The sequence below is a fragment of the Alligator sinensis genome, unplaced genomic scaffold (assembly GCF_000455745.1).
Source record: "Alligator sinensis unplaced genomic scaffold, ASM45574v1 scaffold131_1, whole genome shotgun sequence".
In the NCBI taxonomy this organism is placed as follows: domain Eukaryota; kingdom Metazoa; phylum Chordata; order Crocodylia; family Alligatoridae; genus Alligator; species Alligator sinensis.
Genome location: NW_005841830.1, coordinates 3525572 through 3541100, shown reverse-complemented (window position 1 = coordinate 3541100; position 15529 = coordinate 3525572). Strand labels below are relative to the sequence as shown.

At 44.2% G+C, this 15529-nt stretch overlaps 1 long non-coding RNA gene across 1 annotated transcript in view; it reads left to right on the top strand.

Annotated features, from left to right (window-relative positions):
* LOC112550611 overlaps window positions 1-15529 on the top strand; it is a 42002-nt gene that overhangs the window by 23015 nt on the left and 3458 nt on the right. Inside the window, exon 2 of the long non-coding RNA XR_003094547.1 lies at window positions 9132-9268. This is a non-coding gene — a long non-coding RNA (uncharacterized LOC112550611). The remainder of the gene's footprint in view (window positions 1-9131; window positions 9269-15529) is intronic.

Genomic DNA, 15529 nt, shown 5'->3' with positions numbered 1-15529 from the left:
GCGGTCCTCATCAGGCACCTGGAGGCTGCCAGCTCCAGGCCCTTAAAGTGGCAGGCACACACAGTGCACTGCCACACAGACTGTTCATTTACCCAGAGTGGGAATAAGCTCAAGTTAAAATTAGTGTTTGATTAGCAAGCCCAAATGGGCTAAGCCTTCAGTTACAGACTGTGTCTGTTTGCCTTAGAAGGGGTGTGACAGAATACCTTTTGGGTGCCTGTCACTTTAAGGGCTGGGAGCAAGCAGCTGGCAGGCGTTTAATGAGGGCGGCTACTTTAGAGCCCAGCTCTCAGGGCTGTGGCAGCCAGTTTGCTGCCAGCCATTGTGGGAGTAACACCAGCTGGCTGAGCTACTGTTCCTGGAACATCATGGAGGTAAGGGCAGGAGCTAGGGGGTTGGCAGGAGGCTCCTGGTTCTGGGCATGGCTGGAAACTGCACCCTGCCAGGGAAGGGTGACCTGGTGGGACTCCTTGTGGCAAAGGAGTTCCCAAGAAATTCCAAGCCAGTTTCCTCCCTCGTGAAAGGGAGGTAGGGGTGCCTTAACCCCACCCCAGCCTTCACCATTCGGTGGGTTGTTGAGTAAGCCGGGGGTGGGGGGAGAGAGAGGCAGGCATGCTTACAGAAACACCTGAGCCCTATAGGGTTGTTGGACCCTGGAGTGGTGGGCCAGGCACACCAAGGGGAGGCACCTGAGCCTATAGGGAAGACCTAGTGTAAGGGGCAGATTGTTAGCCCAAGGGTTGGCCCAAGGGGAGCAAGACTGATTAGTTGCCCGGTGAGGGGCTAGGGGCAAAGTCAGCCCACAGTTTGGCTAATTGCCCAGCCCTCATGCAGATGAGGGTCACAGGAGAGACCCAAAAGGCTGTGCCAGGGCTGGCCAAGGGGTAAAGAGATAAGCCTGATGGCCTACATAGGTCACTTGAGGGAGCAGGGTGGTGTGTGTGTGGCCCAGCAATAGGCAGAATGACAGAAGCCTGGGGAGAGCAGGAGGAGTGTTAGAGGCCCCTGTGGGGGGGGTGGAGTCTGTGAGGCCCCAAACAGGGAAGTATGCAAGAGGCCTAACTATGTTCTGAGTTTGGCCCGGCTTCAAGCTGGAGTGGTAGCAAACTGGATAATATCTGCAAGGCACAGTACACGATAAAGGGGAGGTTGGAGTCATGTGAATACCACCCGTTGACATCAGGGTGCTCAAAGGGCAGCCTCCTGCCTAATTAACATCTTAATTATTTTACAACACGGCGTGGCAGGAGAGATAGGTGAGCGATTTGCCCATAGATAGGTGGCGGGCTGGTACTAGGACCAGGCTTGGGAGTTTGCCCCTGTAGCAAGAAAGAATAAAATTTTTGTTTTCTTAGCAAGCCCAAAGCGGTAAAGCATCACATTACAGACTGTGTACATTTACCCAGAGTGGGGATAAGCTTAAGTTAGAATTTCTGTCTGACTAACACCTGGTGGACTGGGAGCAGTTATAAAGAAAGATAAGGAGGCCTCATAACAGGGTGCCTAAGATCTTGAGGGTTATGTATCAGTAGGAGGAACAGGTTGAAAGGCATAAGCATAAAAGCCCTAAAACTAGACCCAAGCTGGGTGTCTCAGGCCTGTGGGTCTATGAACATGGCCTAAGGGTTAGGTCGTGGGCTTACCAAGCCAAGGCTCTGGCTTCTAGACCCTGGAGAAGTAAAAGCCAGAAAGTAGTTAATGGACTGAAAGAAAGGACAGAAGGTGCCAGGAACTCAAACTCAGAAGGACTGAGGCTTAAGAGCCCAACTCATGGACTGAGCTGGGTATAAGTCATAGTAGAAGTAGTCAGAGGCCAAGTAAGCACCAGAAATCCTGATGGTTTAGGGGGACAGTGTCATCAGGTTTCTCCCTAGTGTAGGGACAGGACACCTAACAGTCAGGTATGGCAGACAAATTGGGAAAGTAGAAGTTTATGAATGGACCGAAGGCAAGAGAACCCATCTAAATGAGACAGAGAACCCTCCTCCGCCTGAGTTCTGTCACAGGTACCAACAGTTAAATGAAAGAAAAGTACCACTCATCCCTAAAAATATTTTTTGGCTCTCTTGTTAATTCTGACTCAGATGTAGAAAAGTCTTGAGATAAACTGGCAAATATCTTATTTCATCAAATTTATTGTTATGCTTGTACCTTTCACAACAACACAGAGCAGTCCCAACATTATCTTTCTGTTCACTATAACTTTCTCTAAGTTACTGTATTTTACTACAACCTCAGATACGCCTTTTTGAATTGATTAAACTCTGTTGTTGTTTAATACAAAGTAATCATTCACCAACTCAAAGTTGCTGAACATTGAGTAACTTACTCAAGATTTATATTATGACACCTTTTAAATGTATTAAGAATTTTCAGATATTTATTGTTCATAATAGAGAAAGTCACATTAATACTGTGATTACATAAAATTACTTAATTCTAATTCTGAAAAGCCAAAGAACAACTGAAAGACTTTCATCTAACAGGCTGTCACAAACCTTAAGTCTAAAAGATATTAAATGAAGTAACACAAAAACCAAAAGTCTTTCAGCCTGTTTATAAAATAATTTGTCCTCTTACAGACTTAAAGCCCCAAAATAAAAAAGATAGAAGTATTGTTTCCCAGTGTGACGACAGGGTCACTATGTTCTAGTCATGTGAGACTGAAGAGAAGCAAAGAGCGCTCTTGGCAAAGTACCCACACCTGTCAGGGCCATAGTCTCAGAGGCAGTCAAACCTCTCCTGCCAAAAAGAAAATTAATTCAGATTTTTACTAGACATCAAGACAAAAATTATTATGGCAGATACTGCATGTTTCAAGAATAGACTTAATAATAAGCACCTAATAATAATTTGCTTCATTTGATTGCTTTTAGCCAGTAGATTTTAAACAAGTTGCCATATAGTTTCCCCATATTGCAATCCACATGTAGAAGCAATATAAAGAGTAAGGCACAAACAATATTGGCATTTGAAAATTCATTAAATTTTGCCACCCAGCAGCTATCTTGTTTGCAGAATACCATTACTGCTATACTCCAAAGGGGAAATCACATGTACAGTCTTGGGCATTTGTAAATTAAGAGTAAATGTTCAACTTATGGGGTAGACAGAAGGTTCAGAGAGAGAGTACATTCAGTGACAATCAGATTGAGCAAGGAAGAATGTGCTGTTCTCTAACCAGAATGAACCAGAAGAGGGATCTACCATGTGATGATGATAATGTTGACTGTTGTTATTATATATGTAGATTAGTGCTAAATGAACTTCCTTTCAGGGGCCCCAAACCAGAGCCAGGGCAAGCTAAAACACGCCCACACTGGTGGCAGTAGAACAGGGATGGCCAAAATCCAGTCTGTGGGCCAGATCCAGCCTGCCAAGTGATTTTATCCAGCCTGTGGCAGGTCCCTCTACTGTGCCTGGCACAGGTGTGTAGGGGCAGCCCGGGCCATGGCTCAGCTGGTCTCGCTACACTCAGACGTGCAGTGGGGCAGGGACAGCACAGCGCAGTGGCCAGACTCCACTTCCCGATAGCCCCAGCAGTGGCTCCTTCTGGCTGCTGCAGCTAGTGTCTCTGCCACCACTGGACCCAGCCCCACTGCCCAAGCACCCCTGTCCATCCATCTCACATCCATCACCAGGGGCTCCAGACAAAGCATGTGGGTGGGGTCTCCATGGAGACCAAGCCGGAGCCCTCATGGGCAGGGTATGCTCAGCTGCCATGCAGAGAGTGGATTGCAGCTGGCCCTGGCCCCACACTGTCACCACTCTGCAATCCTGGCACTGGCCCCCACTTGCCCATCCCACTCCCAATGCTGCTCCCCACCCCACCCTTGCTTGTGGCCCCATCCTATCTGCCCAGCAAAGTGCACCCTGCCTGCAGGGGTCCCAGACAGTCTCCATGGAGACCTCTCCTGCCCACTCCATTTGGCACTCCCGGTGATGGGTGTAGGGTTGATGAGCCTAGGCCAGATAGTATCAATTACATCCCCCCCACCACCCTTTCAGGACAGGTCAGCACCCCTGCCCCCCAGCCCACAAAAGCTCACCCAAATTCCTAAAGTAGCCCTCCAGCCAAAATAATTGCCCACCCCTGCAGTAGAAGCTGAAGCAGGGGAAAGAATGAGTATTGTAAACAGGAGCCTACTAGGACCATCTAGACTGTTGGAAGTCAGGGTGATGAAAGAGGCTATTTTTGCTGTAATTGATTGCTGTGCTTCATTGCCTCAAAAGTTTATATTAAAAAACCTCAGTCACATGAGTGTGTCATTTTTATTCACAGGGATGTACAATATGTATCATGCCCTACCCAGAAGGCATCCAAGTATCTAAGGTGCCAGTATCCTCAGCTATGATTGTTGAAGCTGTGGAACGTAGTAGGAAGGAAGGTATTTTCATTACTTAAAGACTGGAAAAAATGGAAATAGAACTGAAGCCATGTAACCAGGTTTATTTGTTATTTTACATTTTTTATATAATCATGAAGAAGAGCAATTGAACAGACATGCATGAGCAAACACCATAATCTCCTTGAGGTTGTATATTTGTTACAAACTACTAATCCCTAAAAATTATTCTTTACAGTTACAAGTTTTGAAAGAATAAAACTCTAACTATCAAACTTTGCTGTTTTGTGTGAAAGAATAGGTAAACCAAAGTTTCATCAGTAATCTGTCAAATACACAGATGAGACATATGACATTATTAATGTTTTCAGTGAGAAACAGCAAATGGCAGCAACAGTGAAACAAGATGATAATACTGGGGGGCAGTGGTCAGTCTTCATATTTCATTATCATTATTTTCTTACTTTCACGCAGTGGCCCCAAGTCAGTACAAATAGTCAAAAAACTTGAGTCACACCCCACCCACCAAAAAAAATGCATGAGATCAACTCATTCATAATACCATATTTACTTGCATACTACATACACCTTATTCCCAAAAATCAGCTCTCCAAAATTGGTGTGTGCGCCTTAAGCAGGGGAGATAATTTTTATTTGTTGGTATAGAAACAGGGAAGAATATTAGAGCAGGGCATCTGCTTGCTTCAGGCTGCTAAGATGGCTGCCATTTGTTTCTGGGTGCAGCAAGCAGAAGGGGGTGGAGTCCTGTGTTAACCCTCTAACAATCATAGCTATTGGCTGAGCACTGCATTTTGTACTTTGATCAGCAATTGAGGATAGCTCAGAGCAAGTGAGCTGCTACATGCAGTCTTTAGTATTTTGATGAGTCTTTTGGTATGGAAACAACACTATTATTTACAGGAACTTTTATATTGAACAAGTTACAGCAGGAGTGGGCAAAATGCAACCCGGGGGCCAGATGCGGCACACTAGGCCATTCTATCTGGCCCGCAGGGCCCCTAAAAAATTTAGAAAATTAATATTTATCTGCCCTGGGCTGCCTGTCATGTGGCCCTCGATGGCTTGCCAAAACTCAGTAAGCAGCCCTCTGCCCAAAATAATTGCCCACCCCTGAGTTACAGTCTTGCCACTGCCCTTGCAAGAGTTTGGGCCCTAACCCTGTTGCTGCCTGCCACACCAGGAAGATCCTGCTGCCTCACCCAGATTATTTCCTGAGATGCCACACTTCCTGGACACACTGTTTCTAGAAGTACTTACTCTAAGCCACACAGTTGGTCATGACTCTTGTGGTGTTTCTGCCTAGGGCCTAGCGTCGTATTCCTACCCCTTCTTACTGGGATTGCTCAGTCTTAGACTCCCTGCGGTATGTTCCAACTCTCGCCTGCCACGTCTTGATTTTTCTATGATGTTATTAGTCAGGAGGTGTTACTTGCTTTTTACTTCTTTCTACTGCACTAACCTACGTGGGGATTTTCTTGGGCTCCAGCCTCCCCTGTATCCCTTCCAAGCACCACCCAAAAGTTATGTCATTGATTGAAATCACAGTTTTATTTGGGTAAAACAATTTTCTTTATTATTCACTTCTCCATTATTTTCAAGTTTTATTTTTGTATCTAGAATCAACCCATAGTTCAGTGGGTTAGTATTACTTCACACAGTGTCAGGTAAGTCTTAATTGTAACTTTGAGAGGATTCAGCTCACCCCAGTCTCACTGGGTGTCCAGTTTGGGATAATCCTAACAACAGTTCAAATAAAACCAAGGAATTCCATCTTTGTCCCATCCCATGTCTTCTCTGACAGATCACACTACCTCCTGGTGAGGTTCTGCCTCAACAGGGCTCTCAAGACCTGCCTGTCTCTTTAAGGGTTTGAGTAAGTTGCCACCACTCGGGCTCTCTCATTCCTAAGTCTCTCTAGAGCCCAATTGGGTCAATTTAAAGTCCAAACGGAAAAAAAACAACCAACAAAACCAACTTCCGCTGTAATCTGCATGACAGGTGCCTTTCTCATAGCGCAGCTGTCTCTGCTGGAGTTCCCTTGCCGCTTGGGACACTGCAGAGGTGAATCTGCTGCACCGGTGACCGCTGGCTCAACAGGACCCGGCTGAGCTTTCTTCCCCCCTCAAAACCAGTCCCAGGGGATTCCCCCTTTCACACCACATTCTCAGGCTTTCCCAGGGACATCCTGCGCTCTCTGCTTTCGGCAGCATGCCCCTCTACCCCCAGGGCTGTTCTATCTGAATCGAGCAGCTGCTCCAGGAACGTCACTCCCCCTGCGTCATCTTGTCTCCTCCCTGCACCGTTTTGTTCCCTGTCCATTTCTCTCCACAACTCTGGACAAATCTCTCTCTCTTTCTTTTTTTTTTTTTTTTTTACAGTTTGCTTTCTTTTATAGTCTGTATTCTTGGGAAGGAGGGGGGACAACATATGTGGTATGTGAGAAAATGCACTATGTTTAAAATTGTACATCTGAGGCTCATTCTGTTTTCTTTCTGTTGTTTGATCACATGATTTTCATTTCCAGGCTTTTCTCTGTAACCATTGCTCATCTTTTTAATTAAAAACTTAGATTTACAAGCCACCCCTGACTCCAGGTGCTGGGATTTTGAAATAAACATTTTTTGTGAGAATTATTATACAACTGGAACATTACATTGTGCATAGTAGTGTACAGAGACATGTTTTTCAAGTACATAGTCCCACCAAAGTTGTATGGCTGGTTATTTGAATAGTGGCATCAAAATGGAACTTTCTGGAATCTGGGATTCTAGAACATCTATGATGAACATTTATAATAGTTAATGTGCAAGCAGTATTAAAAAGATTTCCAGTTGTAGAACACTCACAAAGGGGGTTTCTTACCACAAGGAAGCATTTTTTTAACTAACTTGTTCCCTGAATTATAGTAGAATTTGATAAAATCAGGAGACATCTCTAGACAGAGACAGCAAGTGAACTAGACACTGCAAACCCAAGGTTTTTTTATTTTCTTGTATTGCTTTTTACAATAATATTGTGATGCAAGTCACCAGGTGGCACTGTTACACATTGTCGTGCAAGTTCTTTAGGGTGTGAACAATGCACAGTCTTTGGAAAAAAATATTTTCCTATGATTTTTCCAGTGCAGTTTCTTTTTAAAGGAACCTGCAATGTCATAGTGATGTAGCCAGGCACCCAGAGCACAGGGTTGTTCTATGCCCCAGCTGCAATTGCACAGCTACCAGCAGCAGCCTTCCCCCCGTTCCCTTTTCCCTCCCTCAAGTTGGCAACCAAGGCTGTTGCTCGGGTTGCCCTGCCACTGGGAACCTGCGTGAAGTAATGAGAATTTACTCTCTGTCCTAATCTGTTTGATTTAATGCTTGGCCCAGAGTTACCTCCTGGAAACTGTGAATTAATGTTTGGCTGAGATTCCTGAAAAAAGGGATTGTCTATGTGCTGTTTGTGATCACTTCTGTTCAAGAACTATATAGTATGTAATTTAAAATTTTCATTAACCACGTGCTGCTTAGCTAAATTTTTTTCTTGCAGCTTGCAAGGCATAGATGTTTACTGACATTCAGTGGAATAGAAAATAAAATACTTAGAAAAGTAGGGCTAAATGGAGCCTCCTGGGTGCTGACATCCATTCCCAAAATGTAGATGTTATGAATGGTTTTCATGCACTTCTTGACTATGCAGCAATTGAAAGTTTATTTATGCCATTAAAAATTTTAAAATTTGGACTACATGAAAAATTATAGCATTTGTAATATTCAGTGTTTTAAGACTGCATTGCAGTTTTAGTCGGTACCTAATGGGCAAACAGAACAGGAAGGAAAAGAAACCCTGACTCTAACTGTTTCTGTTACCCACTACAAAATCTTACGTTTCCCAATTAGAGAGATGGAAAGGCTTAATAAGGCCTAGAGAGACTTGGAGAACAGTGAACATTTTCCCAAAATATTTTTAACATTTAATTTCCTTTAATTTTCTTTTACTCAAACTTTTGGAAATGTTTTAATTAAGTAAAAGCAAATGCCAAATTATTTCAAATGTGGGTTTTCTTGAGGAGGGAGGGGTACTTTTTTTTCCTTTTCTCTCTCTCCTCTTCTCTGTTTCTCTCTCTCTCTCTCTCTCTCTCTCTCTTTCTCGTCCCCCCATTTTGACACTTAAAGTACAACACAGACCTGAAAGTAGGAATCTGACATAAGAAAAACTAAAATTGTAATTAATGATCTGGAAAACAAGAAAAATGATGGTTTTGTTTTCCATCAAGAACTCAGATTTATTTTTGGAAAATGCTAATATTTTCATGTTTGTTTTTTCTTCTAGTTTAAAAAAACCCACCCAGTTTGGATTAGAAGCATTTTGAACCAGCTCTATTACTTGCATTACATGAAATCTATTTCTAACCACAGTGCAGTGGATGTCTCTTAAGTGCCTACTTGTAACCAATCTTCGTTCAGATTGCTACTAAGCCAATCATAGCATCCATGTTCTGCTCCTTCTGCAGCCAGTGTAGGTTTTTGTTTGTTTTTTTGTTTTAATTTTTTGTTGGTTTTTTTTCATTTTATGTTGTTACATTTTGTTTTATTGTATTAGCCTCTTTTAAAGTCTACAGCTGCTTTCCACCACCACAGCCTTCCTTGGGGAAAATACCCTTCCTGCTGGGCCCCCTTTGGAAATAATTTTCTTTATTGTATACAGTATTTAAGGCCAAGTCCTAAAAATGTTAATAATTTATGCACAATTTAAAATTGTTTTTTTCTTGTATTTTTTTTGCAGAAATGAAATGGCCAAATTGTATAAGCAACATCACTACAGTGCCAGTGTTTCCAATTGCCATATTATTTGGTGTTTTAAACAAAAAACCCTGCCCTAGGAGTTATTGGACAATATGAGAATCTCAGCTTTCTCCTAAAGTAAGTTTGTAACCCTAGTGGTTGTGGAGAAAAGTTGGAAAATGTGATGTAGGGGCTACCTGAAGGCTCAGAAACAAGGCAAAGGACAAGAACTTATTTTTTTTAATCTCATTTTTGGGGAGAATACTCTCAATATTTGGGGTTGGCAATGCCATGGTACTTAGACTCCCTTAGCGGATAGATTCCCTCTGTTACCAATAGGATTTCTTTGCCAGAGCCCTAAAGGATTGACATGGCAACTCATCCAATTTGTCATCAAGTGAACTTTAATTAGTAACCCTTAGACAATATTACAAGTTTCCTCCCTGTAATACAACCTGATAAGTGGCTCTGTATGCGTCTCAGTGGGGACCTTGGTTCTTCTGCTGTGTGCATGATGTCAATGGCTTCTCCGTTGTCCAGCAGAGATGCAGGAGCTGTGCCTGTTTTTTTTCCAGGTTCACCATGTACTGGCACACCTTAACTACTTTTTATAACTTTTTCATACCAAATTAGCCAGTCCTCTGGTACTCAGCCAAACATTTCTCGTATGGTGCACCAATCCCCTGGCATTGTGCCAGGCACATTCTTTATAAAGAAACTGTTGTGCCTTGCTTGTCTAGTGCACCAATCACAGCTCTCACATCTCCCAGTGCCACAAAAGGCACTCTGTTCAATTTTATTGCTTAGCTCCAGGAAGGCCTGGACTGTGGCTAAGAGCCTTAGCACAGCTCAATTTGCCTGCTACCCCTCCAGGGCCAAGTCCAGCCTTTATTGTTCCAAGGTGGATAATTTGCTCTTAGGATGCTTTTAATTAGCATGGCTCTTGGAGCTATGCTAATTAAAGCATCCCCATTCTCACCACCCCCACCTCCTGGAATACATCTATAAGTGCCCACAGATTTTAAGGGACACTTAATGCACATTAACCTATTTTAATGCACATTAACTAAATAGCATTTTTTTAGTGACGCACATTAAAATAGGCTAACGCACATTAAAGTGCACATGTAGATGCGCCATGAAGTACAGCTCCTTTCAATTATATTATTTTCTTTCTGTATTAAGTTGAAGTTCTTAGCAACCTTTTTATTGTTTATGGCCTTCTCATCTTAGACCCCTGGGAATTGCCATATGTTCCAGTTATCGTTATCTGGGAAACATGGTCATATTCCTTGAGATGACTGTTATAACACTAACAGCGTATTTATAATTCATTACAGATTTATGTATGTGTGCCCGCCTTTGCTCTACTAGGTGTTCTCGAGCAGCTTTTGCCCGGGCAGTTGACCTGGTTTGCCCCGGGCCTGCAAGTGGACCCCAGAGGGTACCTCGGATGATGTCGGAAGACCCCCCTAACTCGCCTGCCATGACTTTGAATTGATCCTCAGTGGAGGGGGTCCCCTTCAAGGAAGCCTCCAGGGTCGTCACGCCCCTCGGCGGGCACTCACAGGGCTCCGACCTCCCCTACACCCCGGCCAAACGCCTTCTGCCGCAGGTCTCCAAGTCGTACTTTATTACTGGCCCCTCCTGGTTTCTTCCCTTGGACTTCCCGTTGTCCTAGCGCAGCAGGACCCGGTGTCCTAGGCTGGGCTCTGGTGTGAAGGCTAAGAGGCCCTTGATTCCTGCCGACCCTTACCCCTATTCCAACACCCACTGTGCCACCACATGAAGAAACCCCCCCCACCACCGTGCCTGCTGGGGAGATGCAATCATCAGGCAAGAGGGCCTACAAGGAAAGTAGCGAGCCACCAGCCCATGGAGCCCTGTGACTGCCTGCTGCTTCAGTGTCCCCAAGGTCCGGGGGGTTGTCCTCTAGGCAGCTCCTATCTGGGGACGTAACTATAGTCCCCTGAGGTCCTGTAGGCCCAGCTGGCTCCTCTTGGAGGTGCTGTGAGCCTCCTCTGGCCCCCTAACTCCACTGGCCTTCCCAGTTCGGGACCTCCCACCGCCTCTACTGCAGCTATCCCCGATAGGGTCTCTGCCGGTCTCACTTCTGTCATCTTTGCTCCTCGCTGTCCCTCGACTCCGGGCTTCCCCGTAGCTGTCCTGGCTTTTGCTGCTCCCTCCACTCTCGTTGCTCTCTCTGCCGGCCCCTCCGCTGACTTCACTGTTGGTTTCTCCACTGGCTCCTCTGCCAACTCCTTTGCCAGCTCCTTCGCCGGTTTCTCCTCCGGCTCCTCTGCCGGCTCCTTCGCTGTCTTCTTTGCTGGTTGCTCCACCGGCTCCTCTGCCGGCTCCTTCACCGGCTTCTGTTCCAGTTGCTCCACCAGCTCCTCTGCTGACTCCTTTGCCGGCTTCTATGCCGGTTGCTCCACCATTGCGGCTCTCGCTGCTTCCGCAGCTGCAGCTGCCCTCGCCGCCTCGGGCAGACAGACCCTGTGGGTGTGTGCTCCTGGCCTCAGGTTCCCCTGCGGGCTCTCCGGTCATCTGCACACCGCCTGCGCCCTCGGGGCTGCACTTTATTCCTGCCGGGTGGCGTCTATCGCTGATGTCACCCGGCCCCAGCTGAATATGAGCGCGGCTAATGAACCGCGCAGGTGGTTTTCCAGCGCGCGCTCCTCTGCTGCCTCCGGCTCCTGTGAAGGGTAAGTAAGGGCTTTCTTCCCCTTCTATTTTGGCCCGGGGTTCCCCCATAGCCCTGGCGTCCCTCGGACAGTATGTTGTGTCTAGATTGATTGGTACTATGTATTACTCCTTTTACTGCAATAATTTTCCATCCATCTCCTTCCCATTCTTGGACCAAACCTGCTGTTTTGCCTGACAGGACCTCCTTTCATAATCTGTCTAATCTGGAAATATAAATTTTAATAACTTATATTACTTGATCCTTCCTACATTGTTTTTTTGTGTAAAAAAAACAAGCTTGCATTTTGTGCATGTGTAGCCCTCCTAAAGGTCACACACGAAGAATTTTGCCTTCCTCCAATGGTAGTCTCCTTGGATTCCCTTAGTAGTCTCTTCTATGTCCCATCTGACAATTCTTACTGTAGTAAACCCATTTTCTTTTTTGTCATTTTTCAATATGTCTTCAGGAACTTGCCCAATATCGAGTCAACACACATTTTCTAAAAGGAGTTTAAAACCATCTGTTTACTGGGTATGTGTTCCATTGCCCTCTGTCACAAATCCTCTTCCAGAGAGAAGCTGGATTCTTTACCTATTATCACTTTGAAATTCTACTTCATCAGTGCATAGTACCATTCCCCTGGACCAAAGACAAAAAGTAGCCTTACTCCACTGAGCTTCTGCTTTCTATTATGATGTTCTGGACAATAAGATAGTAAGGTAGAGATGGCCTTGATAGGTAGTAGAGAAAGAAGGCTGTTTGTGATCCTGAGAGAATCTTTCAGCAAAGAGGATGGAGAGGAGCTGAGCAAAGGGAAGGCTATGGCAGAAAATGAAAGCTTGAGTTAAATCAGATAGCATGTATATGTGCTCCAGGGGGGGAAGCTGCTCTTTTGGGATTATCCTCACATTAAGGAAAAGTATCAGAGTTTCCATGCCCCAACTAAATTCAACTCCATGACAAGGCAGAATCTAGGGTGTGCAGAATCCCTGGTGTAGCATCTCTGTAACTTCACTCCCTCAGAGCAGTATTGTATCTTAGACAGAAATGTAAGGGGCTAATATTTCTTATTTAGCCAAGAATCAGATATATAGAGGCTGACAGAAAAAATGTTCTGAAATTTTCAGATGGCCAAAAGGCACAAAAGAGTCAGATGTAAATGAAAACCATGGAATCTGCACTGAGAATATTTCATATTCAAGTTTTTTTTTCCTTCCTTAACCTTAAAGTTATGCAGAGGAATGATAACAGCTGATTTCTTGTCTCAAATTGGATGTCAGAATGAAAAGAGATGTATCTAGTGTAATCCAAAAAAAGGACTCATACAAATCAATTTTCACAACTCCTGTGAGAATAATTGTAGGAAAAAATCTGCAATAGTTAAGCATCTGAGAGACTCATGGTAAGAATAAAGAAAATATTTTACCTGATGGTAGGAGTTTTGGAAAACAATCAGAAAATTCATCTGCGTAATTCAGTTAATGATTTTTCCACTTCCTTCTTTAATAATTTTCCATCCATTTTTTTGCCCTCTCCCTTTCACTTCTTGTCTCATGTCCAAAACAGACCATTTCCAGCAAGTCAGTGCAGCATAGGAGCACCAGAGAAGCAGAAGTGTATGGATTCACAATCAAAGGACAGGCATTTGGATACCAGAGTGATCAATCTAGTAGAAATACCTAGAAAGACATGTATAAATGGAGGTTGCTGATTAACGTCTCTCTATAATTGAAGGGAACTATATCGCTGGCAGTATTGGCTGTTTTAGTCCTAAAAGATTCTATTATGATATTTTCCTACTTATGTATATAGACATTAGCTAAGAGTTGTATGCAACTTGTGTTACAAGCCCCAAATATACAAGAATGTTGTCTGTTCATAGTTTTTGTAATGAATTTGAAATTTGGTCCCATGTTTCTTGAAAGCCGCAGGAGTGTTGGAAGAAATCCAGATACAGGCTTTTTTAATGTACCTGAAAGATTTATTGTTTCATGCCCATGTTGAACTCACTGTGAAATGGAGTAATTTTGATGGTCTCTCCAAGCTAAAACTCAAAGCAAAACCTCAAGGGATATTCCCTATGTAAATTGAAACCAAAGACAAGGCTCGTACAAACTCCTGCTATCAATGTATGACACTTATGGCCACTATTACTAGCAGATGCAAGCACCTCATAGTCTTTTCTGCATTTCTCTTTTAACACGTACCTAAGGTAGGTAAAACCTTTCTGATGTGGTTCGATTTCTTTATAATATGGAGCTAAGACCCAAGTGGCTAAGTGGGCCATATAGAAAGCCTACTAGAGCACATAGGAAGTCTGTTGACATCAGTTGTAACATATCCCTGTCTAGTGCTTTCACCCCTATATCATCCTTCCTTTTTTGCCAAGCTCAGTTGATAGAGTTTCGCAGAGTATGAGTGTTTGTTTAGATTTATAAAATAGACATTAATATATAGAACCTACCAAAATTATGCTTTTGTGGTTTTTGCAGAAAACGTGAAATCAGGTATTTGCTGTGAAAAACTGCAGGCTCCACAATTTTGGCAGGCTTGATACAAAAAAACCCCCAACTTATCAGCAAGGAGAGAAAAGCGAAGGGGGGGGGGGGGGGGGGGGGGAGCAGCCCAGCCCTGCAGCCTTGGGGCACAGGGGGAGGGGGAGCAGATGAGAGACTGAGCCTGTGATGTAGACTCAGTAAAAGCACCAGTCCCAGGCCAGTCAGGGAACCAACAGGGTTTTGTTGCCATCTTTTAAGCATCCAGAGGCATGCTGCAGCAGCATACTGCAGCCTGAGGAGGATTATGCTGCAGTTTGGGGCCATCTACCAACCTGTGGCAAGGGGTGGGACCAACAGGGCCCCCCAGGCCCCCTTGGGCAATCAGAGGCATTGGGGGGGGGGGGGGGCTGCCACAATAAGCCCATAAAAAGGGCAGCCAGTTTTGTAATTGGCGTCCAAAATCACCCATCTGCTGCCTTGATTTGGGTAGGTCCCTATTAATATATAATAATCCAGGTCTCTCGGTACCTTTGCATGTATTAAAATGCAGTCATACTAATACAAACAAAAATAAAACCAGTAGCTATCCAAAAACAGCAGAAAGACAAAATTCCACCCAGTCGTAACACTCCATTTTTGGCACACAACATATGACTGCATTTTAATACATGCCTGTGCATGCCCTCAGCCTTAACAGATTAGTGCTACTTTGGACCATGGTGTGGAGGGAGTGAATTACAGAGTTGTGAGTCTCTCCTTGTCCATCAGGCTGAGGGAACTCCAGCTTGAGTGATTCCTGATCACAGCTGTAGCAGAATAAAAGACCTGTTTTAGAAAGTAGGTTGGCAATAAGCCATTTAGGGGTTTTCTGGTCAAAATCTACACTTTCAAATATACCTAGACAGCAACAGGCACCCAGTAAAGAGTTGTCCACATGTAACATGTGTAGAGATACTGCTAATTTCTCTTTATTCCTGACAAAAAGTTCTTCCTTATGCCTTATTCCTGCCAAAAGTACCAAAAATTTGCTTATTCCTGCCATAAAGTGCCAAAAATTGACAGACAATTCACATAACCTGGTAACAAGTAAAAACAGTCTCACCGTTTCAGTCTGTCATGTTCTTAATTTTCCATGCATTGACACACTTCTCAATACATCCTGTCGCAGAGCACTTAGGTGCCCTGTTCCTTTAAAGAGTGGAAACTGCTAGGGAA